Genomic DNA, 15,882 nt, shown 5'->3' on the forward strand with positions numbered 1-15,882 from the left:
TGTATGCTTCCTTATTACCCCTGCGTATTAAATAATGCATATGGTCAGCAATGGCTGATCACAGTTGATTTCATCCAAGGCAACTGACTTATGTTTCATACACAACCTTTTTTTTTTTTGCTATGCAATCGTCCTTTGTCTTTGTTGTCATCAACGTATAAGGCGAATTTTAATTTTCTTTTATTCTCACACTTAAGTGTAAATAAATATGACAAAACATGTAGGGATCTGTACACCTGTACAAGTCAAATGAGAAAAACAAATCAATTCTAGCTTTTTTTTAAACTTTATTCTCGTGAATGTGATACATATTTTACCTTTACAAATAGATAAACAGTTTTTCGCACGTTCGGCAATGTCGTTCTGTTTTTTGGATTGTCCTAATGACTGAGTTTTAAAATTATTCATTTACCGTTGAAAAATTCAGTTGCCTTGCAAAGTTACTTTTCATATCTTTATCACAGATATGTGAACAGTCGGCAATTTGTTCTATGGTATTAGGCTTTAGACAGAAATTGTAATGTATTCTTTATTAGAGACCACTATTTAATGTTTACGACGTTATTTTATGAATATGTAATTTGTGCTTCTAATCTTTAAAAAAATGTCTATTGACCATTAAAAAATATCCGTACTTCTATGTTTATCATCATTAAAAAAGATAAGACCTAGTTGATTTTTTTTTTTTATTCCTGAGCTAAAAGAAGTTAATGCTCACTAGCTGCTGACATTTATGCAATGAAGTATAAATGATTAACTTAAAGGACAAATGAACCCTTCATTTTAATTGCATAAATTTCGCATTTATGCACAATGTGGGAACTTGAATAAAGATGCTTAAAGTACAGTGCACTCAGTGTGTGAATGCTTCCAATACATTTAAGCATAGTGGATATTTTATAAAAGTTTATAGTTTTTAAGTAGTTCAAGTTTCATATATGGCCACGGAAGATTTGCAATTTCGAAGTTAATGGACAATAAACTTGGAAAATTATGTTTTCAAATTATGAATTTATTGGTTTGTAAATAGGACGTCTCTTTTCATTAGGATCGTACGACGAAGTCTTAGCTTTTCACTTTCTTCGATCAAGCTTGAAAGTGCATTAGGCGATTTGAGAATATAAACTGACATTCTCTTAGTAGAGTGCATTAACTGCTATATATTGTAAATAGATTGAATGATAGTGGATGCATATCTAAATGGTCTGATCCTGAGTAGTTCCTGTTCCACATCTGTACTTTAAATGTCAAGAAAAATATGCAAATGCGAAGTTAATGAACGGATAAACGATACCTATTTTTGTACTGAAGTAATGAGAAATTATTCGATGTATTTCAAATTCATTCTTGCATGTCTTAAGAAATGAAGTGTCTTTTAATACATGATCGTTTAAGGTTGAAGCTCGAATGCATCTGACAATTATTTACGAACAACATTACCGCTGTAAATTTCATGGAATCTCGATGATAACTGACAGTCAAATTTTCCAAAATGTCTCAATGTAAAAGGTGAAGATAACAAACAGTGATCTATCTCATCAATCCAGAAAGCAGGGCAAAACACTGTTAATCAAAGAAGTAGGATCAGGTACATGGGAGGGGTAAGCATCCCCTGTCAACCGTTAACACCCGCCGTGAGCTCTATGTATTGACCAAGTAGACGGAGTTCTTCATCGTAAAATTACATAAAAAGCAGTGACTAAACACATGATATAAAACATATCAAACAAAGTGCAACCCCGTCTGAGATTTTATTTACAAACAAGGTCATTATAACGACCGTAAAATTTGATGATAGTTGAATTTCAACAGGGTTGTTGAAATCCGTGTAACATCAATTTAGTGGTCAGTAGCTCGCCTCAGTTTAAAAATTCATCGTATTCAGAAAATACTCTTGTGTATGGAATCATTTGAAAGACATGACACTACTGCACGAAAAAAGTGCTGAGAATCCCAAATTTTACTGATAATGTTTGATAATTACTGATACTGTGCTGTTCTTGCTGATAAATACTGATATTTACCGTTATTATTACTGTTGTTGCTGATAATTTTAGTTGTTTCTGATAAATACTAATATTTACTGTCGTCTTTACTGTTGAGTCTGATAATTACTGATAAATACTGTTGCAGTGCTGTCGATGCTGAGATTTATTTATAACTACTGTGGTCATTCTTCTTGAGCTGATTAGAAGCTAAATTAGAGTTTAGGGATATTAAAACCTTCTTCAATCATTACTTTCCTTTTATTTCATTATCACAACAACATTTTATTTCTTTAAATTTACTGCTTGTGACAATAATTATGACACTGATCTCAATTACAAATGGTCGTGAAAATTACAATTAAACCATTCAATGAAACAGTGCATTCAATGCGTACATACGCAAATGTTTTCCAAGAATCTATGAAAATAGCATGTCTGTAAGCAGAATAAATGGAATTTTCCTTTTCCATGAGGATTAATTTTCATTTCCACATACAGTTACTGTAATGCTATAACATTTAGGCTATCTTTTAAAAGGATTGATCGCCCTCTCCCGACTCAAAGTAATTTGGGTGTGGAGGTCTATGAAATTTTTTATTCAAAAACACTAAAGTGGAATTAGGTATTAATGGCTGGAAAAAAAAATCGGGATGAAAAAAAGTTTCCTGCAGGTTCGATTTGGACGGATTTTTTTTTTCACTCGATCAAGAGAGGACAAACGATCATTTTCTTTTTTAAGATGGCCTTACATATAGCTATTTTTCTTTTTTATCTTTCTCAAATGAAATATATATGGAGATAGATGTAACGAACAGTAATCGAGCTCAAAAGTCCATTAAACAATACAAAATAGGAGCAGAGCAAACACGGACCTCCAAACATCAGAGGTGGGATCAGGTGCCATGGAGGAGTGAGCATCCCCTGCCGACCTGTCACACCCGCCGTATGCTCCTTGTCATGATCGGGAAATAACGGAAAAATCCGTCGACAATTCAGTGTGTAAATAATGGCCTAACAATTAGTATGAAAAACGTCAGTCAGCATTTGACTTAATGATAAATTGTATTTGCTGACAAAGTCATTGTATCGACCATAGAACTTACGAAATGTCGAATTTAAACGAGACAGCTGATATTCTTGATATTCAGAGACATGCATAGTTTTTTTTTTTTTTTTCATTTTTTAAATGTTCGGTCTTTCTGATTTTTTTCCCCTGAAAATCTACCCGAAACTGATAAATTTTATGCTTTTTTAAAAAATTAACTAAGGGATGAAAACAGGAGTGAATATGTTCAGTGTGGAGGAACATACTTTTTTTTACATGTGCAACCGGCAGATGGGGGCTGATTAAATATTAGTGGCCAGAATCCCTAGTGTATAAGTGCAATGGTATGCACGTGTACATGTAATTCTTACAATTTCACAAGTCAGCACACAAAACACTTTTATTCAATAAGGTTTAATAATCTCATTAATATAATTTAATTTTATGGAATGTGAAATAAGAAATGAGACCTAATATATGTAAATAAAGTAGATGATTAAATTTTGATATTGTAAGGTCAAAGATCTGAATGGAATGCACGTTTAAATTGATTTGTATTGATCAGAAATCGAAGATCAACCTGTGATTTTGCTTTATTGTGTATATGTCTTAGGTACTGGGGCAGAACAGGGTACAACTTGTATATTCCATGTAAGTTGTAGTGGTCAGCGTAACAATATGCACTAATTACCTATTGTTCTTCGTCTACGGCCACCGGTGTTAATAATAAAACACATGTACTTGCTACTTGGAGCAGGAACTATCTTGAGTTTATGGACGAACAAAAAATTTACCTTTTTATTGATTTTGTTGACAAATTAAACTGACAGAAAAATGTTTAGCAAAAAAAAAAAAAAAAAAAGGACAAAATACAGAAATTTAAAAAAAAAAAAAAGAAAGAAAGAAATGAAGTTTATATACATTGTACAAAGTTAACTTTTTAATTATACGAAGTAACTTAAATGTGTTAAAAATAAAATCAATTTATTTTAATTCACATAGATCTTTGCCCAGTATTTAATTTCCTTTGCTAGTTTTACGTACATTTCTTGAGATAAAGTTTAAAAAATATCTGGGGGAGGGGGTTATATGTAATTTCAATTCTGTATCTCTATTAACAGTGGTTAAAGGCCTGTGAAACGGGCACGAGAAATTGATAAGGAAGATTTCGATTTTATCAATTAAATAATTATGTAAAATGTATATATGAATCTAAAAAAAAATGGTTTAGTGAAAACGATTTTCAATGATATTAGTATCAACTGGTCATAACTCAGAAACAGGGAAACTCCACATTGCTGAATCCGAAAAAAAAAAAATCTGACTTTAGTTATGAATTTTGAATGTTAGTAACATGTTGATCGCACTTATAAATAAATGTTATAGTACTGAATTTTGTACTGATCATTGATTCTCTAAAATAATGGTCTTTTATTCATGTATATTATAAATATAAAGTGACTATTACATGTATAACTTATGGAACTTAAAACAAAGCCTATCAGCTTAGTTTACAGTATTTCGTCCCCCCATTTTCTTCTTCAGTCTGAATAACGAATTGAACATGTCTCATGTACTTTTCGTACAGACATTGATCTCGCACAACGAGAAATGGAATGGAAAACAAATTATACTCTCTGTACAAAGACATTTCTAATTTTACTAAATGCATGTCGTAAGAAATACAGAATGTACTAATATTTGACCCGATTCTCAAAACGAAAGTAGAAACTTCTACACGTGGTGGACATTTGAATACATGTATTTTACACAACGTTTCAGAACAAGCAGCAAGACGGCATTAAGGTCAGATGATACGTTCCTCAAATATCTGTTATGTATATCTTCGTAATGTATGAAAAATATTCAAAATTTTAATTACATTCTGATTTCTTTACCAGTTTCTAATTGTCCTTAAAAAATCCAAACACTAAAAAATTTGATATTTGCAAATTATTATTTTTTTTCCAAATAGATTACGTAAGAAAAACTACCCTCTTGTTTCTTGCACAAATGCCTAGTAAGGTACCTCCATTTTTTTGTGAATAAACATGTCAAAGCAGCAATACTTCAATGGCAATATCTTTAAAAAATATATATATATTATTGAGAAATGTATCGTCTTCCCTTAATTGAAAAAGTAATTTCAAGTTTTTGATTTACTTTGTTTTTTTTTCAACTGACTGACCGCGTATAAGCAGGTTATTTATTTTTTTTTTCAATTGATCTAGCTGTTACTAGTAATTACGTATATCGTACTAACCAAGAAAGAAAGACGCGTATTTCATTGATTGAAAATCACACTGCATAAGATTTCTAGTGTACTGATGGCTTAAAAAAAAATTAAAAAAAATACAACGAAAGATAGAAAGCTTGATACCACTAAATGATATTTAAAAATCTCGATGAGGACATAAATTATAGAACTAGAGCGCACTAGCTGAAAGAGATAATTCAACAAATGAAAGATGATTAAATCCTATTATTTGAAACTGTCACATTCTTCATTAAAAGGGCATAGTGTTATATGTTACATGAATATATTTTTTGTCAGAAATATTTAATACTACCTTGTTAATTGGAAAATTGTATGTTAAAAAAAAGGGGGGGGGCTCTCAACTGAAAATCAGATGTGGACTATCGAAAACTTTTGAAACAAAGAACTTTTAAAATCTCCAAACTTTTCAAAAGTCAGTAACATCAAAACGTTCGTCGTTTCTACACTTAGCAAAATTATTCCGGATGAGAAATTGAAAACTTGGCTTTTAAATATAATAGATAGCATCTTCTTCGATTGATTGATTGATTGTATGTTGTTTAACGTCCCATTCGAGAATTTTTCACTCATATAGAGAAGTCACCGTATGCAGATGAAGGAATTCAAATTTAGACCTACACTCCGCACCCAGGGCAATTGAGCACGCCGCGCAGTGAGGGATCTTTATCGTGCCAACGCCTTCAGTGACATGGGACCTTGGTTTTTTAGGTCTCATCCGAAAGACCCGTGACTTTCACTTCTATTGCGCTTGGCGAAGGAACAGTCACTTCCTATGTTTACGTCTTAGGTTTGACGCGGCGCAGCAAACGAAAATCAAACCCGGGCCTTCTGATTACGAAGCGAGCGCCCTACTACTAGGCTACCGACATCTTCGATAAAAATAGAACTCGGAAAAATTTTTATATCTTGTGTCTGGTCATCAACAAAATGACTTTGCTATAAATCACTCTGTCTCTAGACACGAGGACCTTGAAGGTGACACTAAAAGTATATTGGAGTTCTTCATAGACAACATTTACGTAGTCTGTGGAGACCAGGTCTTCCAAGAACTGTTGGAATTTCGATATGCACTAATTTTGTTCCTTTTATACCCGACCTGTTTTTATATTCCTTTGAAGCAGAATTTATTCAAAATTTCTACATGAGAATAAGACGTGTGGCCTTCAACTCGACATTCAGATACATTGAAGATGTTTCATCAATTAACAATAATAAATTCATTCATATGTCGACTTCGCATATCCGAGTGAACTCGAAATAAAAGACACCACAGTGTCAGCCGCATCTGATTCATATTTGAATGTTTTACTGACTATAGAAATTAAGGACAAAGAAAACGACTTAACAACTAAACTGTATGACAAACAAGATGACTTTAGGGATTTTCCATCGTAAAATTCCTCATTTATGCAGTACTATTTCGGCGGTCACCTGCATATGACGACCACGTCTCCCAGCTTATTCGATACCCAGGAGCATGGTCTGAATACGATCATTTTTTTTTTAACCGAGGCAACCTAATGACAGATAAGTTGTTGCTACAGAGATTTCAACAACCTCATTCAAAATGTCAACATTTCGTAAATTCTATGGTCGTAATAATGACCTTGTTTGAAAAGATTATCTATCACTGGGTCGTATTTTGGCTGACGTTTTTCATACCAATTATTAGACTTTTGTTGCTATGCTTAATTTGACTAAGGAATATTCCTTTTACCTGAACAATACGTAGGGCTTACGGTGGATGTGACCGGCTGCATCTCCTCCTAGCCTCCTAGAGATATCTGGGGAATCGTGATATATGCCCTCTTCAAAGATTTGTATTGTTTGTAGGTATTTTAGATAAATCGCTGTTCGCTGTCTTCGCCTTTTTTTCATTGTCACATTTTTTTCTCTTAATCACTGAAAAACGTTATTTATTGACACATTCAGTAATGCTGGTTTCTCAAAATAACTTAAATATTAAACTTTAATAATTGTCAGTATTATTTAAAATTGGTAAATATATAGAAAGGCCTTGTTCTGCAAATTCAAGGTTGTTTAAAGGAAGGGAATTTAATTAACATTACAGTCATTCCATTACATGTAAAATTTCAATATTTACGCACATCACCTCATACCTAGTACATGTTTTATATTAGAGCAATAAGCTTGTACTTTCATGCAGCATTTTCAAATTTATTTTTTAACAATAGATATAAAACTTTCATTTACAAAGTAACAGAAATCTTGGTGAATAATGTACACTCTGTTATTCTAAGACCAGCATAGTTCAAGGAGGACAGCCCATCTATTTTATGGCGGACAAAACTGCTTTCAAGTAGGGTAAATGTACAAAGGTCCATATAAGGTCTTCAATTCTATAGAATTAAATTACCTTTTAACGAATTTCATTTTTTAGTAGTAATTAGAAACATAAAAATTTTCTTTACCTTGCAATATTCATAACACCTTGAGGGTGTTTAAGCATTCTATACCTAGCTATTGAATTTCGAAAACGATAGATTTGCAGTCCATTGACCATAATTCTGAAAAATGGCAATATTTGGTTGAAACAGTCATTGTAAGTAAATGAATAAATCGTCATTGAATGTAATACTTTAAGTATCTCAAATAGGAAAATACTGTCAAATTTCAGGAAAAAAACATGTATATACAATGTTATATTAAAGAATATAGACGAAGTATGCATATGATAACATTGTTCATTTTATAAAGGTAGATGAACTATAGTGATCGGTAGACAAACACTATGGTTAAAACATACCTGATTTCGTAGAATCCACAAAGGGTTTTATACATATACTCTGTATTACGAGTACCGTTTCTAAATAATACGCTTTAACCAAAGAACTATATCCAAAAGATTTCATAATTAACATTTATATAAATAGAAATGAGAAAGGGTTTTAATTTTTAATAAATTAATACTGGTTCTATTTTAAATAATAAAAGACTAACAAAATTGCTGAGTTTTATAGAAGGCTAAATTATTTCTGAAAGATTCAAACCTGTAGCTCATATCATTATCTTCTCCACCCCAATTTACAAACGCATTTGACCAGCCATTGACCATTTCAAATTCCTTTTTTCTCCATGCAGAAACACCTCCTATTAATTTTGGATCTGTAAGTCTATAAAATATTTTAAAAATACACATTTGACTGTGATCTTTGGTTTTCAGAGTGACCATTTTATGTCAACATAATCTAGAATAACACTTCACACATACGAAAGAATATATTTATTAAATGAATATTTGGGGGGGGGGGGGGGAGGGGGGATTTAAATCATAAATAAATATAAGTAAGTTTAAACTTGTAGTTCTATGATTCAAATACTAAAGAAATGAAACTCAATTTATTCATTTACTAAAGCATAACGTGCATCACTGCTATTCTCGGTAGCAATGAAATTATTACATCCCAAAAGAATCAGCATTACAAGAAAGCATTAAGAAGCGTTTAAATAATCAGGGAACATTTTTTGGAAAACTATATTTATGCAGATACAAATAATTTTCATTTGATTTAAATTATATCACGTTCTTTATATGAAATATGGAAATAATGAACAGTTATCAAGATCAAAAGTCCATTGAAATAATACAAATCGGGAGCAGATTTTCTACCTGATTTTTATCGTTTGAGTCTATGGGTTTTGATGCCTAGCACATGATTGCGGGATTGTACATATGAATGAGCATAGTACATATTTGTAAAGGTGGATTTTGACAACAATTGCGACTATTTGACCATTTACTATTAAAAATATGCAATCTTAACCACTTTTCATGCATTTCACTTTAAATACGCAAGTTAGGAGACTGTCACGTAGCTCATTCGACAGAGTGCTCGCTCCGTGATCGGAAGGTCGTGTGTTCGAATCACGACCGTGACTGACCTTAGTCGATAAAAAATAGGTAGGAACTGTTCCTTCGCCAAGCGCTCGGCACTTGGAAGTGAAAGTTGCGGGTCTTTTAGATGAGACCTTAAAACCGTAATGTGAGATTAACAACAGTAAAGATTTTAATGCAAAAATATTTTGTCCTAATCGATTTTGATGGTCAATAATAATAAAAAAAAAATTAGTGATTGCTGGAATTTTATTCAGACAGAAAGAAGAAAACCAAACACTGGCTGAAAGAAGAATAATATATAGGTATGTCTTTTTCACGAAAATATGTAGAAATATGCAGGCGCTTTGGATAAGCTTCGTATAAAGAAGAAGGTACGGTTTGGGCTTTATTCCCTAACAAAAAAAATACTATAGTAAACTATAGTTAACTATTGTTTACTATAGTTAACTATAGTCCCAAAGTAAAAACTTTGGAACTTTGATTTACTATAGTGAAAACTTTGGAACTTTGATTTACTATAGTAAAAACTTTGGAACTTTGAATTACTATAGTGAAAACTTTGGAACTTTGATTTACTATAGTAAAAACTTTGGAACTTTGATTAACTATAGTGAAAACTTTGGAACTTTGATTAACTATAGTTAACTATAGTGTACTATAGTTAACTATAGTTTACTATAGTATTTTTTTTGTTAGGGTTGTGCCCTTAAAATTTAATGTTTTCAAAAAGTTATGAAATTGGCTTAAATATGCGTTAAGTGTATGAATGTGATAAATCATGAAAGGATATGGCATGAAGGAGGTCCATTCTTGAAATATGACGTCATTAATTTGGTACATTTCTAAGTTTTAAAGAGAAAAAGCCTCAAAATGACTCATTTCAGGGTGTCCACAACTGTCGCCCATTTCATTTGTTTTAGATACGTTGTGTAAAATCCTTTGAAAAATTACATTTCTCAAAATCTTTGTGGGCAACGCATGTGTTTTAATTATCTGATGGAAATTCCACTGAAATTTGATGTCTTCCGCAACTTTTTTCAAAAAATATGGGGAAATGCACAGGTTCATGACGTCACAATTAGCTATTAGCATTAAGGAGGTCATATTAGAAAAACAATTCGTATGTTCTAACTGCATGCAATTTTGATGATTCAGAAAAGATGAGATTTAATTTCTTACATCACTTCCATATTTTAGAAAAATACAGGGCCAGATTTGTATTGAAAACGTACCTTCTTCTTTATATACATCTATTATATTCTAATGATTTGACAACAACGTTTCATTTTTACTAGGCCTTCATTTTGTGGTGATTGCAAGTCAAAACTTTGAAATTGATTAAAACATTATTAACCCACCTGTAGTTAAATTTATCTATTGCTCTAGATAGGTGCATTGGACTTCTTACGCATTCATATAAAATGTTATCATTTTTTGGAATTAGGTCGACGTCATGAAATACAAAGCAGGTATGGTTGCGTTTTGCTAACTCAATATATCCAATATTGTATAGCTTTCCTTTGTTAAATCCTCTAATATTATCCTTAAAAGACAAAAATCTCCATTATGGAAGTTATTTTTATTTAAAAATAATATACCGATTCTGGCCATGAAGAAGTGTTTTTTTTTTTTTAATATTTAATAGTTTTCTCAATTTGGAGAAGTCCTTCAAATTGCAATTATCTTGTTGTGTGTGTTTTTTTTTTTTTTTTTTTTTTTTTTTTTTTTTTTTTTTTTTTAATTTAACATAACATAACTTAGAAAGCCCCACTTTGCATTATTCTCTCAAAAGATCATATTGCTTTTCTTGTTCATAGGTTAAAAAGTACAAACAAATTATATTATACGTAGCTTAAAGTAGGTAATAAAACAGGACTGATTTAAAAACTCACCTGTTCTATAACGTAAATGGAGTACTCAATTTGATGACGGTATAATACAATTGTTCATTAAAAAAGCTAGTTGAGTGTCCCTTTTTCTGTATGGAATAATTATGGCCACATTTTGCAAAAGATTGCAATTTGGCTTGTAGTGTCCTCCATTGTTCAGCCAATAAAAATTATTAGCTACTTCTGTATATGATACAGGGGTAATATTTGGAGTGATTCTCCCAACTGTAAAAAATAAATCAAAATCAAGAAAACAAATTATTTTAATTCTATTTATATTACCAAGTATCTAATCTTATTGAAATCTTTTTAATTGCGACTCTCATGAAGAAGACAAAAATACACGCAAGCCATTGTGTTAAATTACGACATTTCTCATAAGATGTTTAATTATCATTAGAGTATATGTATTGAATATAGGGTATTGTTGCAATTTACTAAATGTTTAATCTCCTTAGGCAATCATGAAAAAATAAATGATGATTATGTGTGGATTACAAAGACTTTGGTATTGACATCATATATTTGATGTTCAAAAGTAACTAAATGAGAATGAAAAAAAAATACTGTCAATTTGTAATATAACTTCCTGCACACTCGAGCTCCGAACTAGTTTTCTTTTATCTGTTTGATTTTAGTACATGATGTAGCCTCCTCGTGCACTACAGACAACAAAATCAAATCACAACATAATCCTTCGTAAATTCCTTTATGCTTTTTTACATGCTTAAACAAAGTTCGACCGCATGCATTTATTTGATTTCATTAGTAAATGTGTAATTACGTTTGTAAATTATGCATGTTTTGTTCTCATAAACATCAAACTGTATTATGTTGTGTTTCCTGTTTGTTTGTTTTTTTTTTTTTTTTTTTTTTTTTTCATAATTATTATTTTCATGTTTTTATTTAATTAATTTATTTTGTAATGTTGTTATTTTCATTTCTTTTGTTTGTTTTGTTTTGTTTGTTTGTTTGTTTGTTTTTTTCTTTTTTTGGGGCATGGTTTGGTTGGTGGTTTTTGTTACGTTTTCTTTCTTTCTTTCTTGATTTTGGTTTTGTGTTTTTTGTACTCTCAGATAACAATTTATTAGATTAATAATTTTAACAATGTGCGATTTTCCAGTTTTATTTATCAAAACATCTATTTTTGTTGCTAGGCAAGGGATAGGAATTTTCAAAAAAACACACCTTTTTGAATTAAAAGTCCAAAAGAGACATTCCTCTGCTTTTATGTGAAATATTTGTAAATCCTGTATTACGCCAGAAGTTTGAGTTATAAGGCCTTGAAAAGTAACAAAACCAACAAAAATGCTGAATCAGCAAAAAACACAAAACATGCCTATCTACCCATGTCTAGTACAGATATATCTCAAAAAAAAATTTCAATGTAATGCATTGTGAAAACACTTCAAATGTTTATCTTTACAATAAGAATGAATAAGAAGAAATTCTTAAATATTCACAATCAATTTCAAGCCCTAAAGGTTAGTGATTTTTTTTTGTCCATTCACATGGAAAATTGACTGTTTGCTAGGGAAATTTCTTTTTGTCATGTTTCCATAGTAACCATGACCCAAAAATTTTTCACTTTGCATACATGATTCATAGCACAAGAGAAATCTATGTGTGGAAAATCATCGAATTCTGAGAACCCTTGTGATTCACCTTTTGCCTGATTCTTACAGAGACATGTACTTAAGTATAAAAATAAAGGTCTAACAACTTGTATGAAATATGTCAGCCAAAATACGACTCAGTGTGATTGGTGAAGAGAGAGAATTAGTTTGAATCATCGGCACTATATCTTTTTGAATTTTAGGACTGTATTTTTTTTTTATAGGCAAATTTGTATATGGCATTGCACATTGCGGATGCCTCGGAGTATGAAAAGTGATAAAGTATATGATGGGCCTTTTGACGGCAATTCCTCTAGAAAATTAAAAAAACTTCAGGATGCCAGGTTTGGCTGCATTTTTAATTAAAATTAATTAAACTAACCAAGAAGCGGGAAAAGCGCATGCAACTTAATTTCCATATATACAGGAAAACAAAGAAATACATTGCACAGAAGTATACAAGAAGGTAAATGCAAATTGGCTGTCTAAAATGAATTCCTTCATATTTCTGAAATATATGTCAACGAAAATTAATCAATTAACAAAAGAAACATATCTTTAATTTTCAGCATTTTTTTTTTAATCTAGTAGAAGAACAATTCAATAAAATTTGAAAATGAGATTATTTCATATATATATATATATATATATATATATATATATATATATATATATATATATATATATATATATATATATATATATATATATATATATATATATATATATATATGTGAGTGCAATATATAATAGTGCATTGAAATTAATTTTCTTTTTAAAACACGATTAAGGAAGCGATTGCAAGGCGTCACGTGAGCTACTCATGTGATGTTTAAAAAAAGAAGATTTACGGTAACCATTTCCGGAATAACAGCTGAATAAGGAGCGTGATTATGACTACGCCCATGACAAAAGGTCTTCGTGGCAATATTTTTAAAACAGAGAAAGAATAAGATAGATGTGTGATGTTGCAGAGTGTTGGTGAGCGTACGCAGATTTTTTTGAATCCCTGTGTTTTGTTTTGTTTTGTTTTGTTTTTTTTTTTTTTCGTTTTGACACGTCTACCTTTTGTCGTAGTTCTGAACACTGAAATCTATTTCATGAATAAATTTAATTCATATCTGGATCTTTATGTCCTCTAGTTTTATTTAAAATATTAGAATTTTATTTGAGATCGGTTTCTTTCCTATAGGATCTACATCTATGAATGTATTCATTTCCTAGAAGCTTCAGACGGCATGATTTTCTCAGTGATTATAATGAATATAAGCCTATATGGATGGACAGATAAACGAATGCGATTTTCACATATACGTGTATAGACCAGTTTGAGGTCGCATGCTGGACATGAACGTATTTTTAAAAATATCGCAGAGGAAATTGTTTTCCTCTGTAAGATCTTCTCTAGCATTTTCAATTCTTACATCGACCGTGTAAACATTGAATCGTCGGCACATTATTGCGTAAACATTTGTTGTGGTAAAATGTTTTATGCGTCGTATTTGGTAAAAAATTGAAACTTAACACACTTCTTCTGACAGAAAAGAAAAGTTTCTTTTTGCAAGTTTTCACAAATCTAGCAAAAAATACGCGTGTAAGAATGACAGACGAAACTAAGAGAGGTTATTTCTGACAATCGAGGTACTACGGAGGTACCAGGTATACCAGAGAGACAAAATTATTTTGAGCATATACATTTATAAAAAAAAAAAAAAAAAAAAATTCAACTCATCATGCTCACGGGAATATATTTGAAAAATGAATTAAATTTTTTAAATTTCACGAGGACATGAACAAGGACGCTTCACCTCAGCATATTTCATGAACCGCGTGAGCATGAAGCGCAAATTTATAAATGTCATTCTACGATTATTTTTGAAACAAAACAGTTTGCACTATAGTTTTGACGTCAAGTGTGGCATTATGACGTCACAATGGAGATATGTAGGCTTACCTAGTTCATGAGAAACTGATTTGTTTTCTAACTTGCAATGAATCTAAAGGAAAAATATTTGCAAATGAAAATATCAAATAGTAAATCACTAAGATTTGCCAAATAAGATAATAGCTAGGATTTTTATATACGGTATATATTGCAGGTACAAGTTCTCTGAAATAACCTATTCATTCAATGTGTTCAAGTGACTTGCCCCCCCCCCCCCCCCCCCCTCCTTTCCGATACCAAGTCACAGTGAAGAGAACTCGGTGAGTGTTCAGAGCATGAAAAATTTGGCCCTTAGACCACTGTGCACTGGTTTAGAATGTATATACTTATATTGACATAATAACGGAATGAATATTTTGGAGATGGGGAAATAAAAAAAAATATGCATATTGTTGTTTTTTGTGTACATGATACTTATATCATTCTGCTATCATTCTGCTCTACGTATAAAATGAGCAACCACCACAAGATTTTCAGGAAAAAATATTTATTAATCTATACGTATTCTCTATAGTTTTTTTTTAACAGATTATGCATATTAAAGGTTCAGCAACAAACCATCAGATTAAGATTTATGAAATCTTTTAATATTTTAGGAAAGGGGGGGGGGGTATTGAAATGCATGTAGCTTAAAAAAGAATGTGATGACCCCACTTCATATTTTAACCATAAGTCACTTATAATAATTGTTACAAAATATATTAATTTTAAGTAAATTCATTGGGCAATTTTTTGTGAAGACGTTGAAAACTGCTCTTGGGGTGAAAATATTACTGCAAATTTACAATGACTACTCCCCAAAGCAACTGTGGCATTAGTACATCTATCAATAGTTTCCGATACAACTTTTATTTTCGATGAATATAAAGCATATTATTTAATATCTGGTGAAAATTATTTAATTTGTTCCAATTTTGATACCTGTATGGCATACTTTAAATTTCACTACATAAATATCAAAATATTGAAAAACGGTGGCTACCATGGCAACCATATCTTCCTTATAACCCTGATGAGCATGGTTGAAATTTTCATATTATGATACCATTAACGTAAGGCAAATTATATGTAAAAATGAGAAAAATTCATAGAGCGGATTTTTTTCATGTACCCTTGCAATCTCTTCCTTAATCTACAATAATTCTCAAACAAACATAACTTCATGACTACCCTAAGTGAAGAAGTGTTAATAAAGAAGGCACAGAGAAATTCACTTTATAAGAATACCAATTTCCGCCCCAACCCGGGGTTGAACTCTAAAC

General features: G+C 31.2%; 1 pseudogene; it reads right to left on the reverse strand.

The window, feature by feature from the left end:
* Nucleotides 1-7,520: 7,520 nt before the first annotated feature.
* Nucleotides 7,521-12,410, reverse strand: LOC133203698 (beta-1,4-N-acetylgalactosaminyltransferase bre-4-like; annotated as a pseudogene).
* Between the last annotated feature and the right edge of the window lie 3,472 nt (nt 12,411-15,882).

The sequence above is a fragment of the Saccostrea echinata genome, unplaced genomic scaffold (assembly GCF_033153115.1).
Source record: "Saccostrea echinata isolate AGI-Se365-2 ecotype Australia unplaced genomic scaffold, CSIRO_AGI_Sech_v1 ptg000051l, whole genome shotgun sequence".
Classification (NCBI taxonomy): Eukaryota; Metazoa; Mollusca; class Bivalvia; order Ostreida; family Ostreidae; genus Saccostrea; species Saccostrea echinata.